The 19,363-nt window shown below is 38.4% G+C and overlaps 1 protein-coding gene across 3 annotated transcripts in view; it reads left to right on the forward strand.

The window, feature by feature from the left end:
* The window catches only part of GABRG3 (gamma-aminobutyric acid type A receptor subunit gamma3), a 1,146,914-nt gene that overhangs the window by 261,044 nt on the left and 866,507 nt on the right, over positions 1–19,363 (forward strand). The window lies entirely within an intron of this gene.

A 19,363-nucleotide genomic window follows, 5' to 3' on the forward strand; every position in this document is an offset into this window, starting at 1 on the left:
TAGAACCCGCGCTGACTAGTTAAAAAGGTTATTTAAAGTAGGATGATACCGCAATATGTGAAATATATTTGAATACCCAGTGTTGACTGAATATATATGCTGACTCCTAAGATCATGTATTGAAATATCACCGATATTTAGATGTATTAATGGTCTTTAGCAAGTGTGAATCCAGTTAAATACAGTATATGTATAGAAAAAGCCAGCAGGCACTTACTGGTATGCGCACTCAGAGGCGCGTGTGTTGATATAGCTGGATTCGTTCGCCGCTTGTTACGATTCTCCTGTTGCGATTCTCCTGTTAGTGTCTCTCCCAGTACTATCTTCTGCTCACCTCGTGGCACGCGCGTAACTCCAGCCGGTAGCTCGCGCGCGCACAGGGGAGCGATGTTTACTTGTTGTCCTGGAAACCTTTCGTGTGACGTCACACCCAAAGCTACGGAAGCCTCTAGGGTCCACAATACCTCCGACGCGTTTCGGAATAAGTAGATCCTGTTTGGCTAGTTTTTAAGCGTGTTGGTTCCCATGGAAACAGCTCTTGTTTAGAAGGCAGTGCTGGAGCAATAGAAGACACTATAATGATCGGGGAAGAGGGTCCTGCCATAGTTAAAGGATCTTATTGATTTTCTTTACACAAGTCCGTGAGTATATATTCCTTACATGAGGTCCATAATATTTGGTTTCTAATTGTAACTGACAATCTCTGTTTTCACCTCCATTTGGATTGTTGGTATTTTCCCATATATATTTTAGGGGTCCATTATATAATTACACTACACAAATTATAAGTTACCAGGGAGTGTAGATTATAAAAAAGCGAATAATTCAATTTCATGATTAAGGCCAGTGGGAGCCAGGGTATTTAGATTATATATCCATTCACTCTCCTTACGAGACATCAATTTAATATAGTCGCCTCCTCTAGGATCCTGCCTTACTTGTTCTACACCTCCAAAGTAGGAGCCTTCAAATCTACCTTTATGTTTCTCAATAAAGTGGCGTGACAATAGGTGGCCTACAAACTTTTTATTAATGTTTTTTATATGCTCCCATATTCTGATTTTTAGTACACGTTTTGTCCTCCCTATATAGATCTTCCCGCAGGGACATTTTATATGATAGATGACCCCCTTAGAATGGCATATGAGGTTATTTTTATTTTTATATATATTGTTTCCAGTGATGATTTCCTTAATGCTTTCTTTTTGTCTTGAAGCTAGGCAGGCCTTACATGTTCTACATGGAAAAAATCTGTTTCTATCATCAGACAAATATGGTTTCTTCCTGTTTCCACCATTATTAGTTCTAATGGATGGAGCTATTAAGTTTCCCAGATTTTTTGACTTCCTGAAAATGAATTTTGGTACCATGGGTAGTTTTTCCCCAATAATTTTGTCATGTTTTAAAATATCCCAGTGTTTTTTTATAATTTGTCTGAATTGGAATTATTTTCCATGATACTGGGTTATTATAGGTATATTAAAATCAGGACCATCATTTATTTTGATGTTTTCATTCTTATTAATTTCATCTTCATTATTTTGTATAAGTAATTTTTGCTCTATTTGTAGGACCTTTTTTTATGTAAGTTGTTTGCCTCATATTCATACGTGTACTAAAAATCTGAATATGGGAGCATATAAAAAACATTAATAAAAAGTTTGTAGGCCACCCATTGTCACGCCACTTTTTTGAGAAACATAAAGGTAGATTTGAAGGTGTAGAACAAGTAAGGCAGGATCCTAGAGGAGGCGACTATATTAAATTGATGTCTCGTAAGGAGAGTGAATGGATATATATTCTAAATACCCTGGCTCCCACTGGCCTCAATCATGAAATTTAATTATTTGCTTTTTTATAATCTACACTCCCTGGTAACTTATAATTTGTGTAGTGTAATTATATAATGGACCTCTAAAATATATATGGGAAAATACCAACAATCAAAATGAAGGTGAAAACAGAGATTGTCAGTTACCATTAGCAACCAAATAATATGGACCTCATGTAAGGAATATATACTCACGGACTTGTGTAAAGAAAATCAATAAGATCCATTAACTATGGCAGGACCCTCTTCCCCGATCATTATAGTGTCTTCTATTGCTCCAGCACTGCCTTCTAAACAAGAGCTGTTTCCATGGGAACCAACACGCTTAAAAACTAGCCAAACAGGATCTACATTCATCCTTGAAGAAGGAATACGCTTATTCCGAAACACGTCGGAGGTATTGTGGACCCTAGAGGCTTCCGTAGCTTCAGGTGTGACGTTACACGAAAGGTTTCCAGAACAAGTAAACATCGCACCCCTGTGCGCGCGCGAGCTACCGGCCGAGTTACGCGCGTGCCACGAGGTGAGCAGAAGATAGTACTGGGAGAGACACTAACAGGAGAATCGCAACAGGAGAATCGTAACAAGCGGCGAACGAATCCAGCTATATCAACACACGCGCCTCTGAGTGCGCATACCAGTAAGTGCCTGCTGGCTTTTTCTATACATATACTGTATTTGACTGGATTCACACTTGCTAAAGACCATTGATACATCTAAATATCGGTGATATTGCAATACATGATCTTAGGAGTCAGCATATATATTCAGTCAACACTGGGTATTCAAATATATTTCACATATTGCGGTATCATCCTACTTTAAATAACCTTTTTAACTAGTCAGCGCGGGTTCTATTTTTCTCTTACAGTAGATAAAAGTCCAAAATCAGGGTGACAAATTCCCCTTAACATTACTTTACACTACACATAGGGGGAAACTTATTATTCCTCATATGCCACTTTTCAGGTTTTAAAAAGTCAAAGTTTGAAACTTTTTAAACTCCAGCCTGACAAATAATTGCTGAAAGTGGCATTTGTAAGCTGTCCTCACCACTTTCTAAAACCGTTATCTTCATTTACCCCAGTTTCTGGCATAAATGAAGACAGAAATCTACAGCAGCAACCAAATGATGTAGATTCTATTTAAGTAACTGACAGAGGATGTGCCTAATTTATGACGTATCCTCCAGCAACATAAAGCTACGACCAAACGCCACAGTCGTGATGCAGTTAGGAACCACAGCATCTCATTTTCCAATAGAAGTCAATTGGAAAATAGTTTCTGAGACCTGGCACTTTCAAAATTGTGTTGACCACACCTAATTGACTGTGTATAAAACAAGCCCTGCTGCTGCACCAGCTGACTGCATTAGATATAGAGTTGAGAAACCGCTTGCAGTATTTGCTTTTCATAGGTGTTATTACTTGAAGATAATCAGACAGCTAAAGAACCAGGAAAATTCCAAGTTCAAACAACAGTGGCGGACAAAAAAATCCACCCTAAATGCATGATTATGTATGTGGTAACTGACCTCAAGCGTTTCCTAACCACCATGACCACATCATGACCATGCCGTGTGGTTGTACCTTAGGGGATATTATAGGCCGATGTAAAACATCGGTCTATGATAAATTATCCCCCTAGTTTTTACAATAACGTGTAGTGCAAACCCAACTAAGTTAATTACTAAATAGTTTAAACTCTTCTAAATGGTTGAGTGCCATAAAATTCACCCAGTCCTGTCCAGTTTATTTTTATTTTATTTATTTTTGCTGCAGGATTTGACATTTTCATAATCTGCTTAATTCAAGTTAATGATTACATGTGTTAAAAGCTCAATATTCTGCCTATGGCACCTCTTAACAGATTTAATGTAACATTTTCATTCATTTAATTGTTCTACATTGTTTTGTGGTATGATGTGTTCATATGAAATGGCTTATAGCTTATTATATAACCAGTAGACATCATATTTTTAACTTTATGGATTTATTTATATATATTTTTAACAAATAATACACACAAAACAATCATGTCAAAAATAAAAAATAAAAAGTAGCATTAAAAGCCTATCCACCCTAACCCACATAGTGGGAGAAAGACAGAAAAACAAGAAAAGAAAAACCTTGAAATTAAATTATACAAATAGTCTAGTCCATCACTGAACAGTATTAGGACAAGAGATATTTGTGTTGTTACTATTATTATTCTACTTAGCTTCAAGTTCAAAAGTTTATTTTACTAAATAAACTCTCAAGCACACCACAGTCTCTGTATTGCAGTCTGCAAAGCACAGACAGTTTCCATGTGCAATCTGAATTTTTCTTACTCCAATTACTAGAAATTACTATAATAGTCCGTAATACAGACAAGAAAAGGACATGTTCTATAATTTGCAGAACTGACACATGGATCCGGATAGCACATGGATGACATCCATGTGCTGTTAAATTCTTTTTATTTTTATTTTATTTATAATATAATATTTTATATTTTGTGGACCCATAGAAATTAATAGGTCCTTATGCAAGTCCCAAAAAATACAGATGGGACATGGATACTAAATGCGGTCATTTGTGTTAATTATTTTGTATAACAAGCGAGGGGCCTCTTTTATGAGAGGAGTTGGACTTTAAAAGGTCCAGTATAGGAAAGGAGTCAAGCAAAAAAATGTTATTCTGTAGAGAAAGGTGTGCCATAACCACAAATACCTGATGCATTCTGAGCGGATCCTTTTCCATTCAGAATGCATTAGGGCAAAACTGATCCGTTTTGGACCGCTTGTGAGAGCCCTGAACGGATCTCACATATGGAAAGCCAAAACGCTAGTGTGAAAGTAGCCTTAAAAATATATTCTTAACTTTAGATCAAACTTTGCACGAAAGGATAATTAATGGGATTTACCCAGTATTTACCCACAGATAGCTGACTTGACTCTAACTCTTCTAAATTTAAAAGGCCTTATACTATTTAAAAAATAAAAATGTATCCATAGGAATATAGCTCAGCAATATCCCCCCAAATAACATGCACACATAGACGGTGAGAAATGCTAAAGCTGGATGATAAGAAAGTACAACCTCAGATTAGAAAATAAGAATCCACTTCATACTATTGGGAGCATCAAATCAATCAGAGCAAGTAAATAAATAAAAAAATATTACTATTAGGTTTTCCTATTCATTGGGGTGTTTTGGCAATTAACCCCTTATTGGAACCCTGCAGCGACGCGCCCCACATATATTCTTTCATAGTGTGGGTGATTCCCCCTACCTAGACGGCAGCGCTAGTATCTTTGCTATAACTATTCTTTTTATCTACTGTAATTTACTAGTATTGAGCACGAATATTTGTATTACGAATCGGCACTTTGAGAATTCGAGAATATTTAGAATATAGTGCTATATATTCATAATTACGAATATATATATATATATATTTTTTTTTAATACAGTACACATCAGGTGATCATCCCTCCCTTCTTCTAGCTTGTGGGCCAATGAGAAGGCTTTGTCACAGCTTAGCAACATCCCTAGCAACCAATAGAAAAGTTGCCTACCCCTTCACTATATAAGTTAAAGGGGTTGTCCGAGTTATGAAAAAAAATAATATAGCACTGAAAATCTGATATATAACTGAGCTAAGCAAATTTTATGCAAAAAAAATATATCTATTTCCTCATTTCCCTGGTTCTCTTCTGGGCCTTTGTTTACTGTGTATGTGTAGTACTACAAGTCCCAGCTGTATAATGACACTGCTAAGGGAGTGGATACAAGAGCTGCCCTGAGTGCTGGGAGAATCAACAGCAACTTGCATGTGTAGAACTACAAGTCCCACCTGTATAATGACTCTGCTAATACACACAGGATCTTCCCCCTACCTTCTTGTGCAATGCTCTCTCTAGTCTGTCAGATCCTGTGCCCAAAATTGTCTCCTCACTGCCTGCTGCAGCTAGCCAGTATGTGCAGCTGAAGGGGTTAAATATCTTAGGAGAGAGAGAGCAGACGGCAGTGAAGGGGGCGTGGCCAGCACAGTGACATCTTGTTTACAGGCTTGTAAACGACCTTTATCAGAGCAGGGTGAGAAGCTGACATCACAGGTCATGTGACCTTCAGTGACATCTGAGAAACCAGGCACTGCAGATAAAGTGAGTTAATTGGAAAGCTGTTATATTTGCTTAGTTAGGAACATAGAAAGAACAAAAAAATAACTCGGATAACCCCTTTAAGAGACTTCCCAACAGGCATTTTGTGGAGTTTCATGTGAGAGAGAGGAGCTTGAATACTGTGCTGTGCTTTTTCAAATTACATTCCAAATCGCATATAAATAATCCTGATAGTTAGTGTTAGATAGTAATAGGGAATTGTGTAGCTGAATAGCTGATAGGGTCCAGTGCAGGGTGTAGTGTAGGTTATAGAGATAGATAGCTGAAATATCTAATCCATATAGTTAGTGTTAGATAGTATAGGTTATAGTGTGTGGCAGGAAAATAAATGCGCAATGTGCATGTGAGAGAGATTTCTCTGCTGTCTATACATACATGCTACAGAAATAGTGCTGTGATGTCACAACAATACTAAGTTCAACAATCAGTATTATGTTGTCAGACCTGATTAAAGGTGAAGATGTATGTATTGCGCTAAAATATTTTAATCAATAGTGGCGATTTGCACGATCTCGAATACTTTGAAAAACTCTATCTGCATATAAAGCTATTATTATGACATGCATGGAATTTTAATCTAAAACAGTGCTGTAATGTACAATTACTTACCGTGATCCGGAGTTCTTCCTCACTATCTCAAAAGTTGCTACCAACCATTTCCTTCACTTATGTAGCTAATAGTACGTACGCACGCATGCATAATATCGCAATCGAAAAGAATATCACAAAATCACAAACATTTGGCGAATATTTGCCTAAATATTCGTGATATATCACAAATTTGAATATTTCCCCTACAGCTCATCAGTATAATTTACGTAGTACTGCAGATAAGGAGTCCATATCACTATTTTTATTTTCCTGCTGCTCCCGTTCCCCTGCTGTCAGTACTCAAAACTGCACTGAAATACATTGTCAGGACTGCTGAGCTGTTCTAACATAATGGAGAAGACTCATATGTGCATGCACGGCCGTCCTGACAATTTATTCAACTGCAGTTCTAAGCGCTGACAGCAGGGGAACAGGGGGCAGTAGGAAAATAAAAAAATGTGATCTGGACTCCATATTTGTAGTACTACTTATGTCTTACTGTAGATAACGGTCCAAAATCATGGTAATAGATTGCCTTCATGTTCATATTCATGTGTTACAATCGCCCAGTCAAAGTCAAGACCTAAATCCCATTGAGAATCCATGGCAAGACTTGAAAATTGCTGTTCACAGACACCGTCCATCAAATCTGACTGAGCTTGAGCCACTCTGGAAAGAAGAGTGGGCAAACATTTCAGCCTCTAGATGTGCAATAGTGATGAGCGGCAGGGGTCATATTCGAATTCGGGATATTTCGCGAATATTTTGTAGAATATTCGTCAAATTCGCAATTCGAAAATTCGCAATTTTTTTTTTTACTCAAAAAATCGGGAAGGTAATGATTGTGTAATATGCAAATTTTTGGAATTAAAATTTTCGGATTCTAATTTTTTTATTGCAAATTTTTCAACTTACAACTATTAGACAAAGAAGATTATAGCACTATATTAGCTAAATTGCGCTATATTCGATTTTTTTCGAATATTCTCTATATTGCTATAACTTTGTTTTTTTGAATATTCGTAGAATTCTAAAACAAGAATATTTAGCAATATAGCAAATATTCCAAAAAAAGAATATAGAGCAAAATTCGCAAACACTACTACTTCTAAAGTCAAGTATATTGCAGCCTTCTTATTGGCCCACAAGCTAGAAGCAGTGAGGGATCATGTGTACTGATAAAAAAATAAAAATAAAAAATAAAAAATAAATCGAAAAAATTAATTTGAATATTCGAAATTACGAATATATATAACTATATTCGAAATATTCACAAATTTTCGAAGTACCTATATTCGCAATAAAAATTCAAAATTCGAATATTCGTGATCAACACTAATGTGCAAAGCTGTTAGAGGCATAGCCCACAAGACTGTAATTGCAGAGAAAGATAGTCCTACAAAGTACTGACTCAGGGGCTGAATACTAGAGAAGAGCGAAGTTTTGAAAAAATTGATTTGGCAACTTCGTTGAAATTCAATTTATGACTTAATTTGTCATGAATCTCTATAAATCAGGTATGCCCAGGCCAATCTACCTAAAATACTGCCACAGTCTGTCGGGGTCATCTACGTAGTCTTTGTCGACATCCTCCAGCTCCTCCTGCTCCTCTCCTGTCCCTTGGGCAGATAAACCAACTAGGTGTGTATAAAATTCCTGGGCATTTATGTCTTCCTCCTCATCCTCCTACTCCTTCGCCAGTTCATCCTGCTCAGGCCTCAGGTGATCATGAGATGATAATAATAATAATATTTATATAGCGCCACCATATTCCACAGCGCTTAACAAATTCATAGGGTTCATGTACAAAACAAGAGTAACTGGCTAATATACAACTGAAACACTAGTAGTCAGGGCCCTGCTCGCAAGAGCTTACGATCTATGAGGAATCGGGGTGACACATAAGGTAGTTGATTGTGATAAGTAGAATTCAAGTGATTATTGAACTGAAAGGAGTGGTGCCAGACGATCTGCTTCGGGTTTGGGACTGTTAGAGAATCGATTTCAGGACAGAGGAGTTAGTGGGGTAGAGGTTTAGTCGGGGAAAAGTAATCTTTGCCAGCTGGTCTATAAAAATAGAAAACAACCATGAAGGCAAACACCATATGTAAGAGGGATTTGAAGAACCCACTTTTGCAAATGTAATGACTTTTGTTATATTTGACCTACTCTTGAAATCTGTTACACACAGTGGTACCCAAAGTTATAAAACCATAACTCTGTGAAAAACTAGTAATTGGTTCCAAAGCCTAAAAATGGCATCCCCAAATAAGAAAAAAACATAACTAAATACAAATAAACAAATAACTAATACAGACAAAGCATGCCCTTACACATACATGCCATAGCATGCTGAAGGAAGCATTAAATCATTTTCCATGTTGAGGACAGGAGTATTTTCAGGGGCAGGTATACTACACAGAGTGTATCAGAAAAATATAAAAATTAGGCCCACCTCACCTTGTGTCTAAAAGATTGACTGATCCTGGGATTAAATTTGCACAAGTCCCATATAGTACTGCACTGTACTGTCGAGAGGCACTACTATACTTCTACTCAGTGCATGCACTTCCATAATACATGCGCATACTGACTGGCTGAATCTTCCTCCAATCACATGTGCCTCACGATCGGCAGTGTCTGTGAAATTGTAGATTGAATGCGGTTCCAAGTTACAATTGCCCTGGAATGACATAGATCATTGCATAATGGAAATATTGTAACCTGAGACTATCACATTCTGTTCAACTTAATGATAAACATTTTTTGGGCCAAACTAGCTAAATTTGTTTTTACCATACTATGATAACATTGGTTACATATGGTCGCATATAACTATGTAACTTATATGTAACATATTACTATGTAACTACAGCATTTGGACTCTTTTAAGGTATACAACAATTAGTCTTGTCAGTAGGCTCACATTCGCTGGAATGAAGGATGCAGAAGGAAAGAAAATGTTGCATGTATTAAAGTGTAGGGCTAATATAAAAGTTTGCTAGTGGAGGCATGTACTGTAGGTTGGTCTGTTTGTTTCAGTAAAGGAAGATCTTAAAGGGTTTATCCCATGACTAGTGTAAAAATGAAAATCAGACATCATATAGTACATGACGATCTCTTTTTAACAAACCTAGAACCAGCCCTGTACCTCTAATCGATTCAAGAGATTCATTACTTCTCCCAAAAATTTTCTGCTGTAGCTCAGGGGGCGTGTCCATGCTCTCCCTATCACAGCTCAGGAGTCAGTTAGAAACATAGAAAAATAGAATGTGTCGGCAGATAACCATTTGGCCCATCTAGTCTGCCCAATATACTGAGTACTATAAATAGCCCCTGGCCCTATCTTATATGAAGGATGGCCTTATGCCTATCCCATGTAGCAGTGAGTCGACCAGCACATGCCGAGATGCACGCCGCGCGGGATAGGACCGATTCCACGTGTAGCTAAATGGAAAATCCCAGCAGACGTGGCTTGATCTTCAAAAAATGTTATTGTCATAAATCAATATGTCCCATCATCTAGGACGCATTTCGGCAACTGCCTTTTTCAACAAAACTTGTTGAAAAAGGCAGTTGCCGAAACGCGTCCTAGATGATGGGACATATTGATTTATGACAATAAAATTTTTTGAAGATCAAGCCACGTCTGCTGGGATTTTCCATTTAGTTATGCCTATCCCATGCATGCTTAAACTCCTTCACTGTATTTGCAGCTACCACTTCTGCAAGAAGGCTATTCCATACATCCACTACTCTCTCAGTAAAGTAATACTTTCTGATATTACTTTTAAACCTTTGGCCCTCTAATTTCAAACTATGTCCTCTTGTAGCAGTTTTTCTTCTTTTAAATATTCTCTCCTCTTTTACCTTGTTGATTCCCTTTATGTATTTAAAAGTTTCTATCTTATCCCCTCTGTCTCGTCTTTCTTCCAAGCTATACATGTTAAGGTCCTTTAATCTTTCCTGGTAAGTTTTATCCTGCAATCCATGTACTAGTTTAGTAGCTCTTCTCTGAACTCTCTCCAAAGTATCAATATCTTTGTGGAGATATGGTCTCCAGTACTGCGCACAATACTCCAAATGAGGTCTCACTAGTGCTCTGTATAGCGGCATTAGCACCTCCCTCTTTCTACTGGTAATGCCTCTCCCTATACACCCAAGCATTTTGCTAGCATTTCCTGCTGCTCTATGACATTGTCTGCCTACCTTTAAGTCTTCTGAATTATTGACCCCTAAATCTCTTTCCTCAGATACTGAGGTTAGGACTGTATCACTGATTTTATATTCTGCTCTTGGGTTTTTACGCCCCAGGTGCATTATCTTGCACTTATCAACATTAAATTGTAGTTGCTAGATTTTTGACCATTCCTCTAGTTTTCCTAAATCCTTTTCCATTTGGTGTATCCCTCCAGGAACATCAACCCTGTTACAAATCTTTGTGTCACCAGCAAAAAGACACACCTTACCATCGAGGCCTTCTGCAATTTCGCTGATAAAGATATTAAACAATATGGGTCCCAGAACAGATCCCTGAGGTACTCCACTGGTAACAAGACCATGGTCTGAATATACTCCATTGACTACAACCTTCTGTTGTCTGTCCCTCAGCCACTGCCTAATCCATTCAACAATATGGGAGTCAAAGCCCAAAGACTGCAATTTATTGATAAGCCTTCTATGTGGGACAGTATCAAGAGCCTTACTAAAGTCTAGATAAGCGATGTCTACTGCACCTCCGCCATCTATTATTTTAGTCACCCAATCAAAAAAATCAATAAGATTAGTTTGACATGATCTCCCTGATGTAAACCCATGCTGTTTTTCATCTTTCAATCCATGGGATTTTAGATGTTCCACAATCCTCTCCTTAAGTATGGTTCCCATTAATTTCCCCACTATTGATGTCAGGCTTACTGGCCTATAGTTGCCAGATTCCTCCCTACTACCTTTCTTGTGAATGGGCGCAACATTTGCTAATTTACAATCTTCTGGGACGACTCCTGTTGCCAGTGATTGGTTAAATAAATCTGTTAATGGTTTTGCTAGTTCACCGCTAAGCTTTTTTAATAGCTTCAGGTGTATCCCATCAGGCCCCTGTGACTTATTTGCATTAATTTTAGACAGATGAAGGAAGAAACTGAGCATGTGCGGCCTTCTCAATGAGCAGGACAAAGAAATTTAAAAAACAGCAGGTGGCGCTATACAGATATATTTTATTGAATAACTCAGTGGCTATGCTAAATTTTTAATTACTTGCAATTTCAAAACAATTCAGATTCAGGTGCTGGTTTGAAAATTTTGAATATTTTTCATGGGACAACCCCTTTTATTCTGCAGAACATGATGACATTCCTGTGCTAGACTAAGCTCCCCACTTTATAGTAAAGCCGTTTCATGTTACAAAACCATCTTACAATATATATAGATATTGTGGGGATTCGCTCTAGTAGGCAGGGTAAGCGGACGCAGTACAGAGGCAAAAAACAAAGTTGTAAAGCAAAGTTCAGTGTTTTATTCACACATAAGGAAAAACAAGCCAAAAGAAACGGTGTTCAGTTTTGGTGCCTGTTCACACCACACAAAGTCCACAGTGCAAAAAAAACTTCACCTGGTCAGCAGTTTTCCACCCGCAGTCCACAACAGGCTTTAGAGACCTGTTTCCCCAGCATGCGGCTCTCAAGACACAGACTCCACAGCTTCTCTGTCATGGAGGATAATCCACCCCAGCTGAACGTTCTGGCTGGGTTTTTATATCCCAGCCAAAACCCGGCCTGGAACCGTGGGGAACAGCCACCCACCCTGCTCTTTGGCTGCTCCCAATAAGAATAGGCCCGAATTGGCTTTACAGCCATACTAATTGCTGAAGTGTCAGACTGCAACCGCAACTAACACTTCAGGGAAAAACCCGGTTCTTACCTCACCAAGGCCAGAAACCTTTGTGACACGTATCTTCCGTCAAGGACGGCCCCTTGTTCCTTCTTACAATATTTCGAAACAAACTGTATATTTTAGAGAATACAATACATCATGAAAACATTTCCTGTATCTATTCAGAAGGGGATTAGAAAGGCTAAATGTATATGCCGTGATATATTTACACTGACTTGCTTCAGTGTACGGTTTTACCAGTGAAGAGTTATGTTTATAAGTCTGTGGGGATTTAAATTTTTAAAGATACATTAAAGGTGTATTCCCATCTGAGATATTTATATCATATCTTAACCCACTTTCTTCAAACTGCTGCACTACTTACAAGTTCATCCCATTCTTCTAATATCAATGGAAGGCAAACACAAAGCAGTTGTCCTTATTTATTTTTTTTACTCAATAAATGGTAATCTCAAAAAGTGGGTACAAATGTCTTGTCCAAATATGTTCTAACAGTACAGTTTCAGCAGTTTACATCTTCTAATACTCAAAGACAAGTCTGTGTTTTGTGGGGCATGTCTTTTCCCCTGTGGTATTATTATTTTACAAGGACAGAATTTGTTGTCCAACTACTAAAAATAACTATCCCTGATTTCTCTAATCTTTGTAAAATTTATTATCCTACTCCTTTTACACAGAATGTAGAAACATATTAACTTAGGGATTAATATGTATTTTCCATCAATGTTGATTCTAAACATCATTATGGAACATCATTAATAGAGATGAGCAAAGTTTTGAAATTTTTGATTCAGCAACTTCTCCAAAGTTAGCCAAGCAATTTAATTAGTTCCTAATTAATTTGTCACTAATCGCTATAAATCAGGTATAACCAGGCCATTTAGCCTTAGGATATTACCAGACAGAGCAGCCATGCTACAGGTTGTGGCAAAGAATTGTGCAACCATTTAGCCCGCAGCTGCCTTTCACTGTATAGTCTTTCTTTATTGTTAATGGCCGTGCAACACCTTTAAACAGGGGCTATTGCTGGTATGGGGTTTGGCTGGTTAGGTGGAGGACAATATGCATATTATTGTTGTTCTTGCCTGCAATCTCCTGCAGGTTATTTAACAGAAAACACTAAATATTAAACAGTTCTGGCACACCCACTTCTCCAACCCTAGCGCTCTCCTGCCCTCCCAGGTGGGAGCCCTTCTTCTGCCATCTGGTTTTCCTTCTTTTCCACATCATCTAATACCGATTAGAATATGTCATCAGGAACATCAAGCTCCTCTTCTAATCTTGCTGACTTTTCTAGGACATGGAGACTTTGAAGGATGATTTGGAAGAAGTAAAGCCAGCAAAAGATGAGAATGGTCATCATTAAGCTCTGACTCCTCTAAGGGGTGCAGACTGGATGGTATTGGCTGGCACGCTGGCACCGGAATAATAAAGGCTTCCATCTTATTGGTATTGAATTATATCTTAATTTACGGCTGATGTAGGAATAAGTAAATGTAGGAATATATAAAACTGATGCAGCATAAGTCTCCCTGCACTCTCCCTCTCTAATATTCTTCTAGTAATCATTTTCAGCAACACTGTCTCTAGAGCATGAGCATTTTCCACATCTCTCCCTATGCTTAACTCACAGGACATTATGGAGACTGCATAGGATGAGGGATTTGTAGGGCTTTGACATAATAGGGGATGGCTATCTGCAGATTGGCTGGCTGCATGGCATTATGGCTGATCTTGCGCTCCTCGACTTCTTATTTTCATTTTGTAACATGTGCAGCCGGCATTTTAGGAAAAACTGTTTTGTTACCATGAAGTCCATGGAAATTCAGATTAGTTGCGAATTGACATTTTCCTAAACTTCGGACCAAATTCTGCTTCAAATGCTTCGCTTCACTCAACACTAAGTAATTATGAGAAAAAGTGACTGTATATTTCCTTCACCATATCACAGTCAGAAATAATTATCTTAGACTTGTTTGCATAGATACGTCAACACAAAAACCGCCTCAGCAGCATATAGAAACAAAAAGAAGTATAAATCTGAAAAATCCAGAACACCTTCCCATAAATCTAAAATATACCTTTTAATGATCTCTTAAAACATAAGCTCAGATCAAGCTCAGACCCCATGGATCAAGACAATATGTATACAAAATGGAATACTTATTAACTCAGATCAACATATAGTTTTTAAAATTGTCGTAAAATTGTCATTTCTATGTAACTTTGTTTGTCCTCTAGTGGGATACTTATATGTACTCAGCAATATTTACTCATTTATATTTCCCTTTCCTGAATAAGGTAGGGTTTTATAGGGGCACTTAGACAAGGTACGAGGACAGGGAACCCCTACCATTAATGGGTGTCCCTGGGTTGAGGTCTAGGAAGGGACGCATAGAGAGAAATAGGTTTTTATCGTTTATCCCCATGTTGCGTTGCCCTGGAATTTCTACCAGTGATATCATCATCACGTCCTTCCTCAGCACGTACCTCTCATATGAGTCCCCTGCAATCTTCAAATAAGTGATATCGGGCTATTTCAACAAACCGTGAGTAACCCTGGAAGATTTTTAAAAATATATGTTGATCTGAGTTAATAAGTATTTCATTTTGTATACATGTTGTCTTGATCTATGGGGCCTGAGCTTATGTTTTAAGAGATCATTAAAAGGTATATTTTAGATTTATGGGAAGGTGTTCTGGATTTTTCTTGTTTGCATAGATAGTAAGTTTATTATATATAGAATATTTCTTTTCCAGTTGGGATTGCATTACATTTTATTTTAAAATTTATATAAATATAAGCTTCTATGTGCATCTATGCTTATATTTCAGGGTCATGCTGTGACCATTTTTTTTTTTGCTAATTTTTCCTGAATAGCGATAAATATCTGTTTGTGCCACACTTTCTCATTTTGTAAGAGTTATCGTAGTCATTTTTTTTTTGGTTGGAATATAATCCGCTTTTACAAAGGGCATATAGTAAAGCGATACATGACAGTATAATCAAGATTAGCGTTTTCCAATCTAGTCCTCAAGGGACAACAGGTCTTTTCCTGAGAGTTTTGTTAGCATAAGGCCTCTTTCACACGAGCGTGTCCGGATAAGGTCCGGATGCGTTGCGGCAAACCCGCACTAGTAGGTACCCAATTGCAGTCAGTTTTGACTGCGATTGCGTTCCGTTGTTCAGTTTTTATTGCGCGGGTGCAATGTGTTTTGCATGCGCGTGAAAAAAAACTGAATGTGGAACCCAGACCCGAACTTCTTCACAGAAGTTCAGGTTTGGGTTTAAGGTTGTGTAGATTGTATTATTTCCCCTAATAACATGGTTATAAGGGAAAATTATAGGATTCTAAATACAGAATGCATAGTACAGTAGGGCTGGAGGGTTAAAAAAAAATTAAAATAATTTAACTCCCCTTATTCCACTTGTTCGCGCAGCTGGCATCTCTTCTGTCTTCTTCTTTGAGGAATAGGACCTTTGATGACGTCACTGCGCTCATCAGATGGTCCATCACATGATCTTTTACCATGGTGATGGATCATGTGACGGACCATGTGATGAGCGTCATCAAAGGTCCTATTCCTCAAAGAAGAAGACAGAAGAGATGCCGGCTGCGCGAAGAAGTGGATTAAGGTGAGTCAAATTTTATTTTTATTTTTTTTAACCCCTCCAGCCCTATTGTACTATGCATTCTGTATTCAGAATGCTATTATTTTCCCTTATAACCATGTTATAAGGGAAAATAATAAAGATCGGGTCCCCATCCCGATCGTCTCCTAGCAACCGTGCGTGAAAATCGCACCGCATCCGCACTTGCTTGCGGATGCTTGCGATTTTCACGCAGCCCCATTCACTTCTATGTGAAAAACGCACAATATAGAACATGCTGCGATTTTCACGTAACGCAAAAGTATCCGGACCCATTCATTTCTATGGGGCTGTGCACATAAGCAGTGATTTTCACGCATCACTTGTGCGTTGCGTGAAAATCGCAGCATGCTCTATATTGTGCGTTTTTCACGCAAAGCAGGCCCCATAGAAATGAATGGGGCTGCGTGAAAATTGCAAGCATCCTCAAGCAAGTGTGGATGCGGTGCGATTTTCACACACGGTTGCTAAGATGACAGTCTGTTCACTGTATTTTTTTCACTTATAACATGGTTATAAGGGAAAATAATAGCATTCTTTAATACAGAATGCTTAGTAGAAGGTCAATTGAGGTTAAAAAATTAAAAATAATGAACTCACCTCCTCCTCTAGATCGCGTAGCAGCCGGTCTCTTCTTACTTCTTTAATCATGAGCTGCCGGCTAAAGGACCTGTGGTGACGTCACATCACATGGTCCAATCACATGGTCCATCACCGTGGTGATGGACCATGTGATTGGACCATGTGATGAGCTCAGTGACATCACCACAGGTCCTTTGACAGGTCCTGAAGAAAGAACAGGAGACCGGCAGCTACGTGATCAATTGGAGGAGGTGAGTTAATAAATAAATAAAAATATTAACCCTCAATTGAACTTGTACTATGCATTCCTATTAAAGAATGCTATTATTTTCCCTTATAACCATGTTATAAGGGAAAATAATTACATCTACACAACATCGAACCCAAACCTGAACTTCAGTGAAGAAGTTCGGGTCTGGGTACCACATTTATCACGCTACCAAGCTACCTCTTTGTTCCCATTGTCTACAGATAATAATTTATGTAGTGCTATCACCTGAAGGATACAGGAAATTTCATTAATATGAGTGCTTGTAATTAATACATTTTTGTTGTCTGCATTTTACAGTTTTCTAAGTGAATATCAATCATTGTAAAGGTTGCATTAGGCTTGTCTGTCACCTGGCTATTAAAATAGCTATAATATATTACTTTGATTGAATTCTGTTCTAAAGGTTGCCATTTTTAATGGCTAGTATTTAGATAATATTGGCATGCAAGAAGAATGTGATAAAATACATACATCAGTATCCATGGGGCATAATCTAGTATCTCCTGCATGAATTCCAAGGTTTAAGGCATGATTGCACTGGGCAATTGCTCTTATGAGTTGTTCACTACTTAACAATTGTAATGATAATGTCCTATTGTAAACACAGAACTATCATCTATAGTTGCTCTTCATAGATTGACACATATACATTTGCACAGTAATCTGTGGGATCCGTGCACATAGCTGCTATTTACCTTTACAACACATATGTAGCTGTGACTGACAGCCGGCAGTTCGGCTGGCTTTGCCGAACTCTCGTGCATAAGCACTGTCAGTCACAGCGAAGGGGCAGCGGAGGGGGCGTGGTTATCTTGACTTGAAACATGGAGGCCGCTGCACCCTTGACTTCAAGCATGACTAGAAAAGCGCACCGGCAGGGGATAAAAGAACGTTTTCTGAGCTTTAGCCGCATCAGCCTTCAGGAAGAAAATTATCGTTGGAAACATGCTGCTGGCTACTGTCAGGTACTGCTGGTGGCTTGGGATGGTTTTTGGGAGGTGACAGGTTCCCTTTAAATATAGTACTGGTCAAATACTCTTTAGTAGGTTCTCTATTTAAGACCACTGTATGTATACAAGAGGTTATTCATTTAACACCAAAATGCTTTTTTATGAGCTCTAACATTTGGAAATCTTTAGTGGAGCAAATAGCTCTATGGAGGCTATAGAGCTGCTAGGTAGAGATGAGCAAATTTCCTAAAATTTGCTTCAGTTCCACCCCTAGCATTTCGACCATTAGATTAAATTTCGTCCAAACAAATTAATTCTAGAGATGAGACAATTATTTTTTTCTGATTTGGTGAATTGTTCAAAATAAATTAGATTTGAATCAGTTCTACCCCTAAATCAAATATGCACTAAATGCCCTGAAAATTAGTGTAACACTCAAAAGATAAAGATGAAAGCTGAGTGTCTAATAGCAGGACCCCAGTTCTTTTGAGTAACTTTATATTTTTGAGTAACTACCCTAACAGAGCAAATTAAAATTGCTTGGCTGCCTGAGAGGCCATGGTTGGGGTATTATTTCTCTTTCTGGAGAGAACTGAGAACACATTAGGAGTAAGCCAGTCAACACTCCTCTGCGTTTCTGCAAAAAATATATGAACATTAGCAACGCTTAGATAATTTCAAAGCTAACTTGAATATCTATTCCAGAAACCCAGAGGAACATTGACTAGTCTACAATACTGTCTGCACACATACTATACTTAGTGATGTAACAATGGCTTAGCACGCCATCATGACAGTGTAACTTGATGCCTACTTTAAGCAATAGAAGTTTTGTACATACTTAACCCCTTCCTGACCCATGACATACTACTACGTCATGTAAATCACTGTGTTCCCGCAATTTGACGTAATAGTACGTCATGGTAATCACGCGGGCACCGGAGCAGTGCGCGCATGATCACTGCAGGGGCCCGGCAGTCCCTGGTAGCCGGGCCCCTGCTGTATCCGCCTGCATCGCTGTAAAAGATGATGCCGGCGGATTAACCTCTTCTACGCCGAGGTCCACGCTGACCGCGACATAGAAGGGGTTTGTGTCGGGTAAGTGAGCGCATCGACTCCCCGCGTTGCTGTGGCGGGGACTCGATGTGTCATAAGGCAGCCCGTAATAACCGGCTCTATAAATATATCACATGATCCACCCTGTCTGATAAACAACATAAAAAATAAAAATGTCGTAACAAAAAAGCCATTTTTGTCACCTTACATCACAAAAAGTGCAACACCAAGCGGTCAAAAAGGCATATGTCCCACAAATTGGTATCAATAAAACCGTCACCTCATCCAGCAAAAAATGAGCCCCTACCTAAGGTAATCGCCCAAAAAAAAAATATATATATAGCTCTCAGAAGATGAAGACACTAAAACA

Source organism: Bufo bufo, chromosome 3, assembly GCF_905171765.1.
Source record: "Bufo bufo chromosome 3, aBufBuf1.1, whole genome shotgun sequence".
NCBI lineage: Eukaryota > Metazoa > Chordata > Amphibia > Anura > Bufonidae > Bufo > Bufo bufo.